Source organism: Danio rerio, chromosome 18, assembly GCF_052040795.2.
Source record: "Danio rerio strain M-AB ecotype USA chromosome 18, GRCz13ab, whole genome shotgun sequence".
In the NCBI taxonomy this organism is placed as follows: Eukaryota; Metazoa; Chordata; class Actinopteri; order Cypriniformes; family Danionidae; genus Danio; species Danio rerio.
The window spans coordinates 21,657,676-21,670,753 of NC_141038.1; the positions used below are offsets into that span (position 1 = coordinate 21,657,676).

At 37.9% G+C, this 13,078-nt stretch overlaps 1 long non-coding RNA gene across 1 annotated transcript; it reads right to left on the minus strand.

Moving 5' to 3' along the window:
* Positions 1-2,231: 2,231 nt before the first annotated feature.
* LOC141378819 (uncharacterized) lies at positions 2,232-12,847 on the minus strand. The gene is made up of 2 exons (XR_015514934.1): positions 12,601-12,847; positions 2,232-7,942 (listed from the first exon to the last, which is right to left on the minus strand). It is a non-coding gene; the product is annotated as an uncharacterized LOC141378819 (long non-coding RNA).
* Between the last annotated feature and the right edge of the window lie 231 nt (positions 12,848-13,078).

The following is a 13,078-nucleotide window of genomic DNA, read 5'->3' on the forward strand; positions in this document are numbered from 1 at the left end:
TGCTTAATGAAATCAAAGCAATGTCTGTATTTCCACTTGAAGCAATCACTCTCGGTGCAGCTATTTCAGCTCGCATTCTCCAGCTATTTAAAAGCGCATGCTTATTTTGTTATTTAGAAAATGTTATTAAAAAGAAGCATTTTTTTCTTCTAAGAACTATATTTGAAACGTAAGTAACGCAATTACACTTTAGTAACTGCAATCAAATTGCACAAATCTAAAATGTAATTCGTTACAATACTCGTTCCCTAAAAATGTTATTATAATACTGTGGAACACATTATACCCAACTCTGGTCCTAACATATGAATGTTATGTGATGTGTAGTGAGAAAGAACACCAAAACAATTTATGCATACTCTGCTTAAATTGTATTTGCCATTAACATGCTTTTTATTCTCTTGCTTTCCCACTCACTCATAGCTATGTTTTTTATTATACCATACCAGTGCCTGTGCAATGCATGAACCATTACTTTAGAAAAAAGTAACAAAACGATGTTGCATGACATTAAAGAATGGCTTTTTAATTGGAAAAAAAAACTTCCTGCTGAACAATTTCTTAAAAGTTTATATGCAAATATAAGTACAAATTTAATAAACAAATTTACATAGCAAATGTGCAATAAACCCTAAGCCACCCAACCATTACAGTAATTTAGCATTATATAAGTAAATTAATCAGAAAATTAAATAGTTCTTGGTATGCTACAAACAAACTAACAAATGACATTTTTACAGAATAGTTATAAACTTGATGTCGTAAACACTAAATCATCGTTTATAATGCAATTAAATGCCATGACTGCCCATCTGAATGCATGCCCCTGCCAGGTAGAAAAAGTAGAATGAGTAATCCCCTCTGGCTTGACCACTTGCATGTTAATATGCATGTTAAGATCAGCTGGAAAACATGGCTTAAGATAAAGAATTCTTGTTTCTTGCTGAGGTCTGGACAGTGGGGTTTTGGGACTGGATTTAGTCTACTGAACTACATTTACCTCCGTATTGAGAAGCACTTGATTTAGCTAATCAGGGTCTTAATGACGCTAATTTGGGTCCTTACACTGAATTAGTCACAGTGCCCTTTAGGCTGAGTAATGGCTTGCCGTCCTTGAAGTGGAGTATGGGTCGTAATTGGACTGCATGTCTCTTGGTGGCTTCTGGTTTTGCTCTTCTCTGACACTGGCCTCTTAGGAACTTAATTTGAAGACAGGCCAGTTGTAAGCAAATAGTTCCTGTGCAGTATGTGGTCTTAAGAGGCAGGATACAGGTGCTCCTCCCTGTTAGTTATTTCCTTCTGTGTACATGTGAAGAGAGAGAGAGAGAGAGAAAGTCTGTTTACAGGACATTCCTGTCATGCACTACATTTTGGACTTTTGAAATATGAATATGTTTGTATTGCAATGAAGAATTTTTATAAAAGAGTTAAACAGACCTGCAGAAATGTGCACTTATAGTATGTATGCGCTTACACTTTTAATTATAGCTTGATTATGTGCATAATGAAAAGAAAATGAACAGAATGGAAATAAAGAGCTAGCGCAGGCCATTTCTCAGAGAGAGATTGTCAGTTAGTTTATATAGGGTTTTAGGTTCATTTTTATATTTGTTTAACATTTTTTATATTAATTTTGTTAGATTTTGATATTTATATTTTTGTTATGGGTGTCACGATGGCGTAGTGGATAGCACGATCGCCTCACAGCAAGAAGGTTACTGGTTTGAGCCCCCGGCTTGGTCAGTTAGCTTTTCTGTGTGGAGTTTGTATGTTCCTCCAGTGTTCGCATGTTTCCTCCAGGTGCTCGTGTTTCCCCCACAAGTCAACGTGGTATAGGTCAATTGAGTAAGCTAAATTGTCCGTAGTATATACATGTGAATGAGAGTGTATGGGTGTTTCACAGTGATGGGTTGCAGCTGGAAGGGTATCTGCTGCGTAAAACATATGCTGGATAAGTTGGCGGTTCATTCAGCTGTGGCGACTCCTGATCAATAAAGGGACTAAGCCGAAAAGAAAACAAATGAATGAATTTTTCTAATGTTATTAAATCGAATGTAACATTTTAAAGAGAGAGAGAGAGAGAGAGAGAGAGAGAGAGAAATCTCGTCTTCAAATCTAAATATAATGCTTAAATTCTGATCTTTGTTATACTGCAGATTCGTGACAATAATAGCATACATGTAAATGCAAACTCGCCAGAAAAAACACATGATTATGAACAAAACACACACTTTTCTTCTTATAGGTAAAAAACTGAGTTTTATAACTATGTTTTTTCATTCTCTTTTTGTGTTCTGTAATTGAAAGAAGGACATTTGACAATAGAACACCAGGATGAGTAAATGATGACTGAGTTTTTGCTTTTGGGTTACAGTTTTTTCAATCGCCAACAAGTGGCTTACCCATACTTCAGATGTTTTTCTAAACTTTTAACACAGACTCACACACCTAAAACACAATTGGCCAAACAGATCATTTTTTATCCTTAAAATACATTTTGTTAAATATGTACTAACTCTTCATTTCAAATCAGAACACATCCTTCTCTGCACACACAAACTTTACTAAAATACTGGAAATCTCACTTAAAATGATATGATTCTGTCAAAGAATAACACTTGTTATCACTTCACAAGGTGCATGTAGTCAATCAAAGTACACTAGGTTTCAAAATACTGGCTATTGTTGACATTAAAAAAACTGCAGAGACTTTTATGTTTCAGTTTTAAAGGTAAAAAATCTACCTTTTTGACAAATGTCCACATGTACAGTAATTCCAAAAATTCCAAAAGTATTCCAGTAAGAAACAAATGAGTGTTTTTCTTTACTGTTTACTACAGGAGGTACAGTAGAAACACGGTATGATAGAACAAAACATGTTCTCCAGTATTGCTGTACAGTGAACAAAATATCCATGAAACATACCTCAGCATTCCGAACAAAAATACAACAACACAACAACAGCAAAAAGGCCAGATAAAAATGGGGATCTAAAAAAAAAAAAACCCAAAATAACTGTTTCTAATCTCTATAATCTTCAGGGTTAGGTCACTTGTTTTCATCCACATCACTCCTCAAAGTCATCCTTTTACTGTATAAGAGGAAAAAAATACTCCTGCCAGTCTAAGTCAGACTGTCTACAATCAGTTGTGGTTGGCCCAATTTACCCAACATAAATCATCTGTGTGTTAATTATTTAATTGTTTGTTTATTATCAGCTGAGATATATTTTTGATATTGATATTGTTTTTGAACTGATATCATTGCAGAAGCAGAGGTTTTTATACTGTATCTAAGGTTTGAAATATTGTTTTTGCTATTGTGGGATCATCATTTTGTTGTGAGGTTTAGTTTGTCTGTTAAGAAAATGTAAATATTGTGGAAATTAGGGTTGTCACGATACCGTTAATTCATGTAGCAATACTATACCAGCTGAAGTATCAAGATACCAAGTAGTATTGCAATACTTTAATTTATAACTCAAATTCATGAAATAAAGAAAATAGTCAGAAATCCTATATTTTATATGTTATAATAGGCCTACTTGAATTGAATTAATGATTCCTTCATTATTGAAAAAAAGTATGTGCATGTCACTTCACCTAAAATGGATTTGTTCTTTTTTTTATTTTATAAAAGTCTGACCAACAAAAAAAAAAAAACATTAAAATAAAGATGCAAATTATACCAACATAAATTTGTTATAAAAAGAGCATTTTCCAACCAAATTAGGCTTTATGAAGTGGTCAAAAATTCAGTTGCAATGTTTCCAGTGTCTATTGTTTTTTTTTTTCAGTTTTATCAGGTAATTCACAATTTTACTTTGTGGGTTGCTCTTTTTAAGAGATTGTCACAGTTGTTGTAGCTACTAAATCATATTGACAGGAGCAGAAATGAAGCATTTTAGTGAATTTTCAACATGCAACATTATGTATTGTAGACAGACCAATAATGACGATACTACCGTTTACAAACTACAGTCGCACGGCCAGTATTTTGGACCCATAGTATCACGAAACTAATATTGTATCGGTAAACCATGCAACCCTAGTGGAAATGTGTTCAGTGACTGCATGCTGGGTGAAAATGACATGAAATGGGTGAATATATGGTAACAAAAGACCGATATCTTTTAGCTTTGCTAATTGTGTTTAGAGTTTTGAGAATGTGACAACTGGTTGGGTAAACGCTGGTTAGCAACTGAAAAAAAACTGTAAATATCCCTTAAGCATTGCTAACACTTTTGTTTGTGCTGCTAATTTCCTGCCAAAAAACAACTTGATTTTCTAGGAGACGATGATAATGAAATCTGGCCTTGTTACTTTATGGAAAAGACAACAATATTACAAAGAATTGAAAGTAATATAGACAACCCAGATTATTTTGACACAACAGCACAATGATGAAAAACCTCCAATATTGGAAATAAAAAAAATACAACTCTGTTCAGTTAACTGACATTTTGATAAAGCTATTTTTATTTAGCTCAAACTTTAATGGAATTAAATATTAAAATATATTAAGACACATGAGACAATGAAAAGTATGACAGAAATGACCCTTATGTTCAGGCTCCATAAATCAATTTTGTATTCATCTTCTTTTCTACAGTAATTTTCTCTTTTCTGTCAGCGAGCATCCCAGATTCCAGAGTTACACAGACAGATCACCAACACAGCAGCTCAGGGTTCATTGTGTACTTATTAGCGATGTCATGCCTAATTATTTAAGCTCAACTGCAATCTCATCTTTCTATACTTCCTCCATGTCCATTATTTCCAGTCTGTCTCCCGCCTCTAGCCAATGTCTCTATGGATTCAGAATTTATAGTGACATATGCTTCTGCTATGCATCCTCTTGATGAGAGCTGGACTGCCTAGCCTACATGCATGTGTGTGTGTGTGCGCGCACGTGTTTGCAAAATGTATATTTGAACCCGGGGTGTTTTTTGATGGACGTTATCACATCCTGAACAGAAGCGCCAACAGGTCTTAAGTAGTGCAGCTTGCTTTTTAACAATCCCCCTCCCCCCAAAGGTGTAACATTCTGCTTGGTAGGGTTAAGAATTTTGGTGTTTTTGATCCGTTTTTATTTGATCATCTTTAATCTCCCCTGCAGGCCTGAGTCACTGCGGTACCGCAGCAGACCTGAAGGGGGCGATGATTAAACCAGCGTTTTATTTCCCTGCGGCATCCACCTGCACAGTCGGTGGGGGAGAAGGTGGTCTTGGTGCTTGTTCATATCTTCATTAACAAATATCTTCATTACCGCGCTGAAAAACAATGAGAGGAAGAAAAAAAAACAACAGCCGTGCAGCGAAACTATGGCAGCCCCTCGGGGCGTTCTGCTGTTTGTAGTGACACAGAGGACGAGTTATGCTAATTGAGTGTTCTTTGCATAATTAGAAAAAAGAAACTTTATCATTATTATGAGTACAGAATAGCCAGACTGTGGGTAATTTAGAGTTTCCCAGCAGGGTGCTGCACGGTGGAAAATGAGCGAGCGAGAGAGAGAGAGAAAGAAAGAGAGAGGATGCCCTCTCAATGTTATTCTTCTGGATATAGAAAAGCATGTTCATCAAGATGCTTAGCCAAAGTGTGTCTTAATGATAATTACTTTCCTCAATGTGCTCTTTTCGGAGTGATTTAGCGAATTTGTTTTTGAAGAGCATCCATTTGCGATGGAAATTCACGAGGAAATATTTGGATTGAAGCAATTGGCGTACATTCAGGCAGATTGCCAGGATCTTTTTAGAAGGACCAGACGTTGCCGAACCAATTAGGCGTCTTTGAAATATTAAGAGGCCGCGGTGAAAGTTAGTCATTCGGAGTGCTGTCATGTCTCTTCTCCTCTACTTTCCAACATGGCCGACTGCGTAGTCTACCTTGAGACAGCAGAGAACATCCCCTCCCGCTTCAAAGGTTCTCTCGCCTTTTTCATCTCTGTGTACCAGCCCACGGCCAGAGCCATGGATTAATATTTCAAAACATGTTTCCCTCTTTCTCTCTCTCTCTACCTCCTTTCCTGCCCCCCCCTCCCCCTTGCTGTCTCATATACACAGTCCTCGTTCCCTGTTCACCACTTACTCTCTCTCTCTCTCTCGCTCTCTCTCGCAGCCTGGCTGCAGACACGTGTGATATTTTCCCATATCTCATGTTTTGCTGCTCTGCTGCTCCCAGGGCCCAATCACTGGAGCAGTATGTTTTATGAATTAATAAGAGATGATCCTGGAAGGTCCAGGGAGGCAGCTAAGAGAGAGCCAAGAGCACAAAGATGGAGCGAGCGAGAGAGAGAGCGAGGAGAGAAAAAAAAAGAGAGAGGGTGGAGGCTGCAGTCGAATTTTAATGAGCACCAAGGGGAATATCAGATTTTTTTTTTCTCCCCCTAGTTTTTTTTTCTGTGGATATCCAATGGCACACTGCTCTAAATCACTGTCATGCAAACAAGGTATTTCCCATCATGCCCTTGGTTTTTGGCTGGTAAGTGTGTCACCGTGTGGTACAGCTTGGCTCGCTGGGTGCACCTGCTCCGCTGTCCTAATTGAACAGATGATCTGCCAATTTGTCATGTTTATCTTCAGCGCCTTTCCTCGGCGGCTTGCCCACTCCCCACAGCCCCCTCGCAACACGCTGCAGATGTTAGCAGCATTTTTTATGACAGATCTTGTAGTCATTACTGAATAATTCATGCTTGCATTAATGTCTTCAGATAGCATCTCCAGCTCCCTCCACTTCCTCCTTCCTCTCTCTCTCTCTCTCTCTCTCTCTCTCTCTCTATCAGCCGCTCGTTTTTCACTCATCCCCACCCCCCCCTTTCCTCTTCCCTCAATCACATGGGAAAACTTTATTATGCCTCCCTCTGACGGCAAAGTATACGGATAAAATACCCCCCATTGATATGAAAATAGGATTTAAATTATTCACCGAGGTTTAAAGGTTAGTTGAAGGTTATTACTTGGGGACAGGCATAAAGGGAGGAGAGCGAGTCTCTCGGTGCATTGTTCACTGGCGAGCAGACGAGGCGTCGGTGAAAGGCTAATTTGCAGCGCATGCTGCAGTGGCCTCTTGTGAATAAAGCCCAAAGCCTCTCAGGAGATTTTAACATGGGAGAAGTCAATTATTTATAAGGAAATTATGTCAGGCTTTTTCGCCCCGACGAAAAACATTTCAGCCTGTAAATAAGGTGGGGAGCGTGTGCGTTTCCGCTCCATCCGATTGCCGTTCTCAAGATTATTATGACATGTCATTTTTCCGCTCAGCCCAGCCAGGCGAGGATAATAAGAGAGCATCTTGGAAAGGGAGGTGTCCTTTGAGATTGCCTTCAACATAAATCAGATCAGTTGAAACGCTTGCAGGTTTTATGTGGGTTGGATAATGGGGCTTAGAATACAGTGGACTTAATAAATCATTCCCTTTGTTGGTGTGTGCGCTTTTTTTCCCTTCTCCGGGTTAAGAGCCAGAGCCGGTTCAGCGGTTGGTCCCTCTGTTCTTACGCCACACTGGATCTCCATAGCAACCACGCGTGCAGGTACCGTGCTTTAGCGGGGAGTCATGAGGAGCTGTGTGATGATGTGGATGCACCTCCTCCTCCTTCACAGGCGTATACAAACACATTCGCACCCTCCTATTTTAATCTCCTTCTCCTACTGCGGAGTGACCTGAGGAGGTTTGTTTACAGAGCTTTGTTTATGTTCTCTTATAACTCCCTGTCTCTTTGTCTCTGTCTCATTTGCATATTCCCACACAGCACTCCTCCTCCTCCTTCTGCTCACTGTGAAAACACTCGGAGGCTGTTTGCTTTCTTGTCATTTCTCCTCTGATTTTATGACCCCACCGTTCACGTGTCGTACTCAATTATAAATTAGATTATTCCAGCAATCCCAAAACTCTTTATGCCATTAGTGTGTGTCTTGCCTGTGGTTCTCTGTGGTCCGCCTGGTGATCTGGTGGAAAGAAAGTAAATAAAGAAGGTAATTAAAAAATTATACTGGTAAATTTTGACTGCTTCCAAATATTTTTCAGCTTTGGACGATATGGCCAACTCTTCTGCCAAGTTTACCTTTTTTCCTGGATTGTACAATATGTTTTCTGACTGCAAATTTATAATCAAAAGTGAAGTCATTAAGGCGAGGCAAGGCAAGTTTATTTATATAGCACATTTCATACACAGTGGCAATTCAGAGTGCTTTACATAAACAAGAATAAAAGAGACAAGTATAAGAAAATGAAAACAAATAATAAAAATAAAAACAAATAATAAGAATTATAAAAATAACAATAAAAAATAGATAAAACAGATAAATATACTATATGTTTATATAGTATATTGATATTTTAAAAAGGTGAAATTTAATGCCCCATTTCCACAGAGTGGTACTGTACAGTTCGGTACGCTTTTATGGCTGTTTCCACTGTTAAAAGTGCCGTACTGTACCACTTTTTGGGTACCCTTTCGAAAGGGTACCTGGCACAACAAAACGGTACTAAATAGCGGAGCAAGATGCACAGCTGAACGCTATTGGTTTACAGAGACACGTCACTAGCGCGTGCACAAGCCAGGAGAATGAAAACATAGGAAGAGCCGTTTTTAAATACACAGCCGAGACATTACACAGTAATAATATATGCATATAGTAACGAGCCATGGTCCACCCCAAGCTCAAACAAACCTTGTCAACATCCTGATGAACAGCCACAAAGCCAAGAAGAAGAACAGAATCTACCCTGTTCTTCGATGTTATTTACAAGGCCGTTTAAAGCACAAGCGGTTTTACTTTCTAAAGAGAGAGAGCTCACTGCACGTCTATATTTGAAATTACAAACTTCTTGAGCTGATGATAATAACATGTTCATGATTATTAAAGCGCTTCTGACATCTGATCCTTTCAGAAATGGACAAACGTGAGAGTGACAAACGAATAAAAAAAATAAGAAGCTCAAAAACTTTTTTTCAGAACACCTAAAACTTGAACAAACTGCAATGTTTTACTCTTATCATCACCTTTTGGACTATTATGATCTCAGAATGACAGAATTTTTTTCTAACAAGAGGTTACAGGTGCTGTTGAAGATTAAAGATGCAGATGAGAGGTTTGCACTGACTGTTGGCTATATGTTACATGTTGTTTTTGAAGCCAAATAAGGACTAAATGTATGTCGGGTGTAGTTTTTCTGTAATTGGTAACATATCTGAGACTTTAAGGGGCTGTGTTCATATATGTTGCATTTGTTTATTTATTTTATATAATTGCAAACATATCGGACTGTACCACTGGAAACAGCCATAAAAGTTGATGTTTTATAAAATACGACAAATTGAACTGTAAATGTTGTTTATTTTTAATAATATGCTTTATTTTACGTAAACTCTGTATTTTCTATGCTTATTCAAATACTGTGATAAAAACCAAATCACATTAATAATACATAGTATCAAGGTGGTGCTTTTTTAAATTAGTGCTCTTATTAAATCAGACATGTTCTGAAAAGTTTGAAGGCCACTAAGGCTAACGCCTCATCTGATTTAATGTGGTTTAATGCCATTTGTCAATTTCAAGGGCACAAACGCCTTTTATTTTGGTTAATCTACAGGATTTGGTAGAAGTAGCGATTGCTCACTCGGAACAAAACATTTGATTGTGTTAAACCGAACACCTCCTTGGGAATTTCCTCCCATTAGTTTTTAAGATAAGTGAGAGTCATTAGTTAGCAGGATTTGCGCCGGCTTTCCTAGGCTCCAGTGTATGTGTGTGTGCGCGCACATTAATACTTTAAATGGAAGTGTAGTCACATCAAAGATCCACAAGATGAGAGGAAGAATTAATTGCAACCTTGGGAAAGTGAGACAGAGCTGTATGTGGTAGTTTGTGCCGAGTCCCTTGCCTCCATCCGTCCAGTCCCTTTCATCCTCGCTCCTTCTTTTCCCCTCATTCCTTGTTTTGTCAGGAACGTTTATTCTGAGCTTTAAGCCGCCTCGTAGATGCCTCTGAGTGATGTTAATTACAACCGTTACCACAATTCATGCTGAGTGTCAATTTTCATCCCTATAGATGCTCTCTCCATTTTCTCACCAGTTGAGTATTCATTTGCTCTGAATAATACCGAGCTTATCAAAGTCAATCAGCTGTGAAACTCATTTTCAGATGGAAAATTTGAGGCTATTCTTACTTAATTTGGTAAAGACTGCTTTATTTGCCCGTTCATAGAGCTCAGAAATTTGTCGGTTAGGCCGTGACAGCAGAACACTTTGTTTTTGATAGTTTCAGAGCAGATCGTTAACTGAAAATAAGGAACTCGTGAGAGGCTCGACTGAAGCACTCTAGCAGAAAGGCAGTTCCAGATGGCCGAGCGCTGGTCGAGAAAGCAGATGTGCTTAAATAGGAACACACACACATCACGCTGTTCCGCTTCTTCAAATGGAGCATAGGAGGCTGTCATATATCACTAAAACACATATACTGGTGCATTCATGCAGGAAAACACGCATTCTCACTCGTAGGGTCCTTCTCTCTGTCTGTGGATCTGGCTCAGTAACTTGGAAGTTAATGCCTTCTTGTGATGGTGCTGCTGTTTTGGAAAGGCCCATATTGTGATTTTTTTGTATTATTATTTTTTATGACAGTTGTCTTTAAATGCATTTAGTTTTACTGAAAAGCTATATTTCTAGTTCACAAAACTGACCTTTAATGCAAACTGCTAAACTGTAAATGGACAACTTTTAATATTTATAAAACCATAAGCTTTATGAAGTAATAATAAACTGCATTTTTATGTAAATATTCTTTGTGTCAGGGTGTTTGCATAAAAATCTTAGGTTTTAGGTAATAGTCTATATTCCATCATGTTATCATGTTTTAAGCGTGTCACATTCAAAATATATGGGCGCACTGCTATGGTTGGATAACAGTTTTGCATATTAAAATAATAGATGGACATTTATGTGATACTTTGAAAATAATTTGAGTCAAAAACATAAATAATATTCATCAAATTTCATGGTATAGACCAGTAGTTCCCAAAGTTGGGGTCGGAACAATGAGCAGGGGTCGCTTGGTGATGTTCAAAAATCAAAGAAATTTGATAAAATTATTAGAATTACCATATTTTATCTTTAACCTTCAGAATTTTAAAATAGTATTCAATAGTTATATTAAAAAACAATCTGCAAATAAAAACCCATCTGCCTTTCAATTAGTTTTTTCTTTCCATTGGATTGCAACCTCTTACGTGATTATGGCACAATGTTAAACTTTGACACCTTTAAGGCACTCACATAGGCTACATTAAAAATTAAGACCAAAAATGAACATGGAGGATGATCCCCAAGTGGCAGTCTTCAAAATGGAATCAAGAATAGACTTTTGCTGTACATGTTGTGCCCACCAGTTTCATTCGGTGAGGTTTATATTAAATTAAACAAATTAATAAATGACTATTAAAAAGTCTTGTTTTTAGATTGTTGCACTTTGTGCTATCAATATGTTTGTGTTTATATAGGCTTTTTAGTGTGTGTGTGTGCATTGTTTTGTGTAATATTCATATGTTTTTAACCACTTTCAAGGATAGTGGGGGTCGCAAGTAACTAGAATTGTTATTTTGGGGGGTTGCGGGCTGAAAGGTTTGGGAACCCCTGGTATAGACCAATCACATTGTGTGTTTTCACAATCGACATTGTGGCCTAATCCAATATAGTGAGTGCTGCATTATCTTTTATTTTTAGTCTTATTTAAAAAGCCTGCCACAAACTGTACCTTTTTTTTTTAACTTCTGCCATCAAATTTGTCTTACTGGCATGGAACTTCATTAAAAATTCAATTCAAAGATTAAAAGTTTACTAAAAAAATGTTAGTGTTCCATCTGGGACAACACTACTTACATATACAATGCTGTTGAGTGTGTAAGTGCATAATGTATAGTGTGCCGTTTGGGACACAGCTACACTGCACACCAATGGAATGACACAACAGAACCCATTATGTTTGCTTTCAATAAAAAAATGTTTTTGCACTAAGAGATTTAGAGTTCCGATGTTTCGAGCTGATTTACACTACAGTGACCTTCTGTGAAATATTAGAAAAAATGACTCTAATCTACCTCTAACAACAGTTAAAATCTATATACAATTTAAGAAATCATGTTGAGAGCGTGTTAACAGTCAGTGTAGGATGGTTAAGCTCCAGAAAATCAGTAATGAAGTGTTTTGACAGCGACAGATTTTACAAAAACAGAACTGGGTTATAAACAACACTTAAATAAGCTTCTTGATTCTTAAAATGATCTGTTAATATGCGTGGAGAGCCTTTTATGAACCATGTTTTTTAAAGTGGTCCTTTTTTGACAACAATTCCATCAATATTTTTCTAGCATTGGCCTCTGAACTTTTCTGTGTTAGGGTCAAGCTCATGACCTTTCACATTTGATATTGTACACGGATCCATATCTTGACTGAATGACTAAGCAGGAAAGAATCACAGAACAAATGTGTTTTTGCTGCATATTTGGCATGCATGATAATAACAAATCCACTTACTTGTCACGATTTAGCCCTTGATTTGCTATTTTCGTAGCGTCATGATTGATGAGCGATGTAGATTTGACTTACGCTGTCATTGATGCACCTCAGAGAAGTCCACATTCGTCTCTCTCCCTCAGCCAGCAGATCAGATGTGCGCTGTCAAACAAGGCCGGACTTAATGGATGGTGTCAGCCGAGGGGATCACTGCCATCTCCCTCCCCACTCATCCCTCCAACAAGGCTACAAAAACTGCACTTCATCTCCGGTGAAGCCAAGAGGCACTTCTGCAAGGAGTTTTTCCTGCTGCTCCAAACAGCTTGTCTGATTACAGGCTGATCAATACTTGGCCTCTCTCCCCCTCCTAGCAAGGGAAATGATGCGACACGAGAAGCTGTGACATTGACTGGGCCCTGGAGGGGGTTTCTGAGTATTGGTCTCAGAGAAATGGTCCTGCTATTAACTCAGCTGGCCTCTTCTGCTGTGTCATTGTTAAGCGCTGGCAAGGAAGAGCAGCTCATATTAAACGCCTGACAAATGCCATCATAATTGCACTCTTCGATTTTAA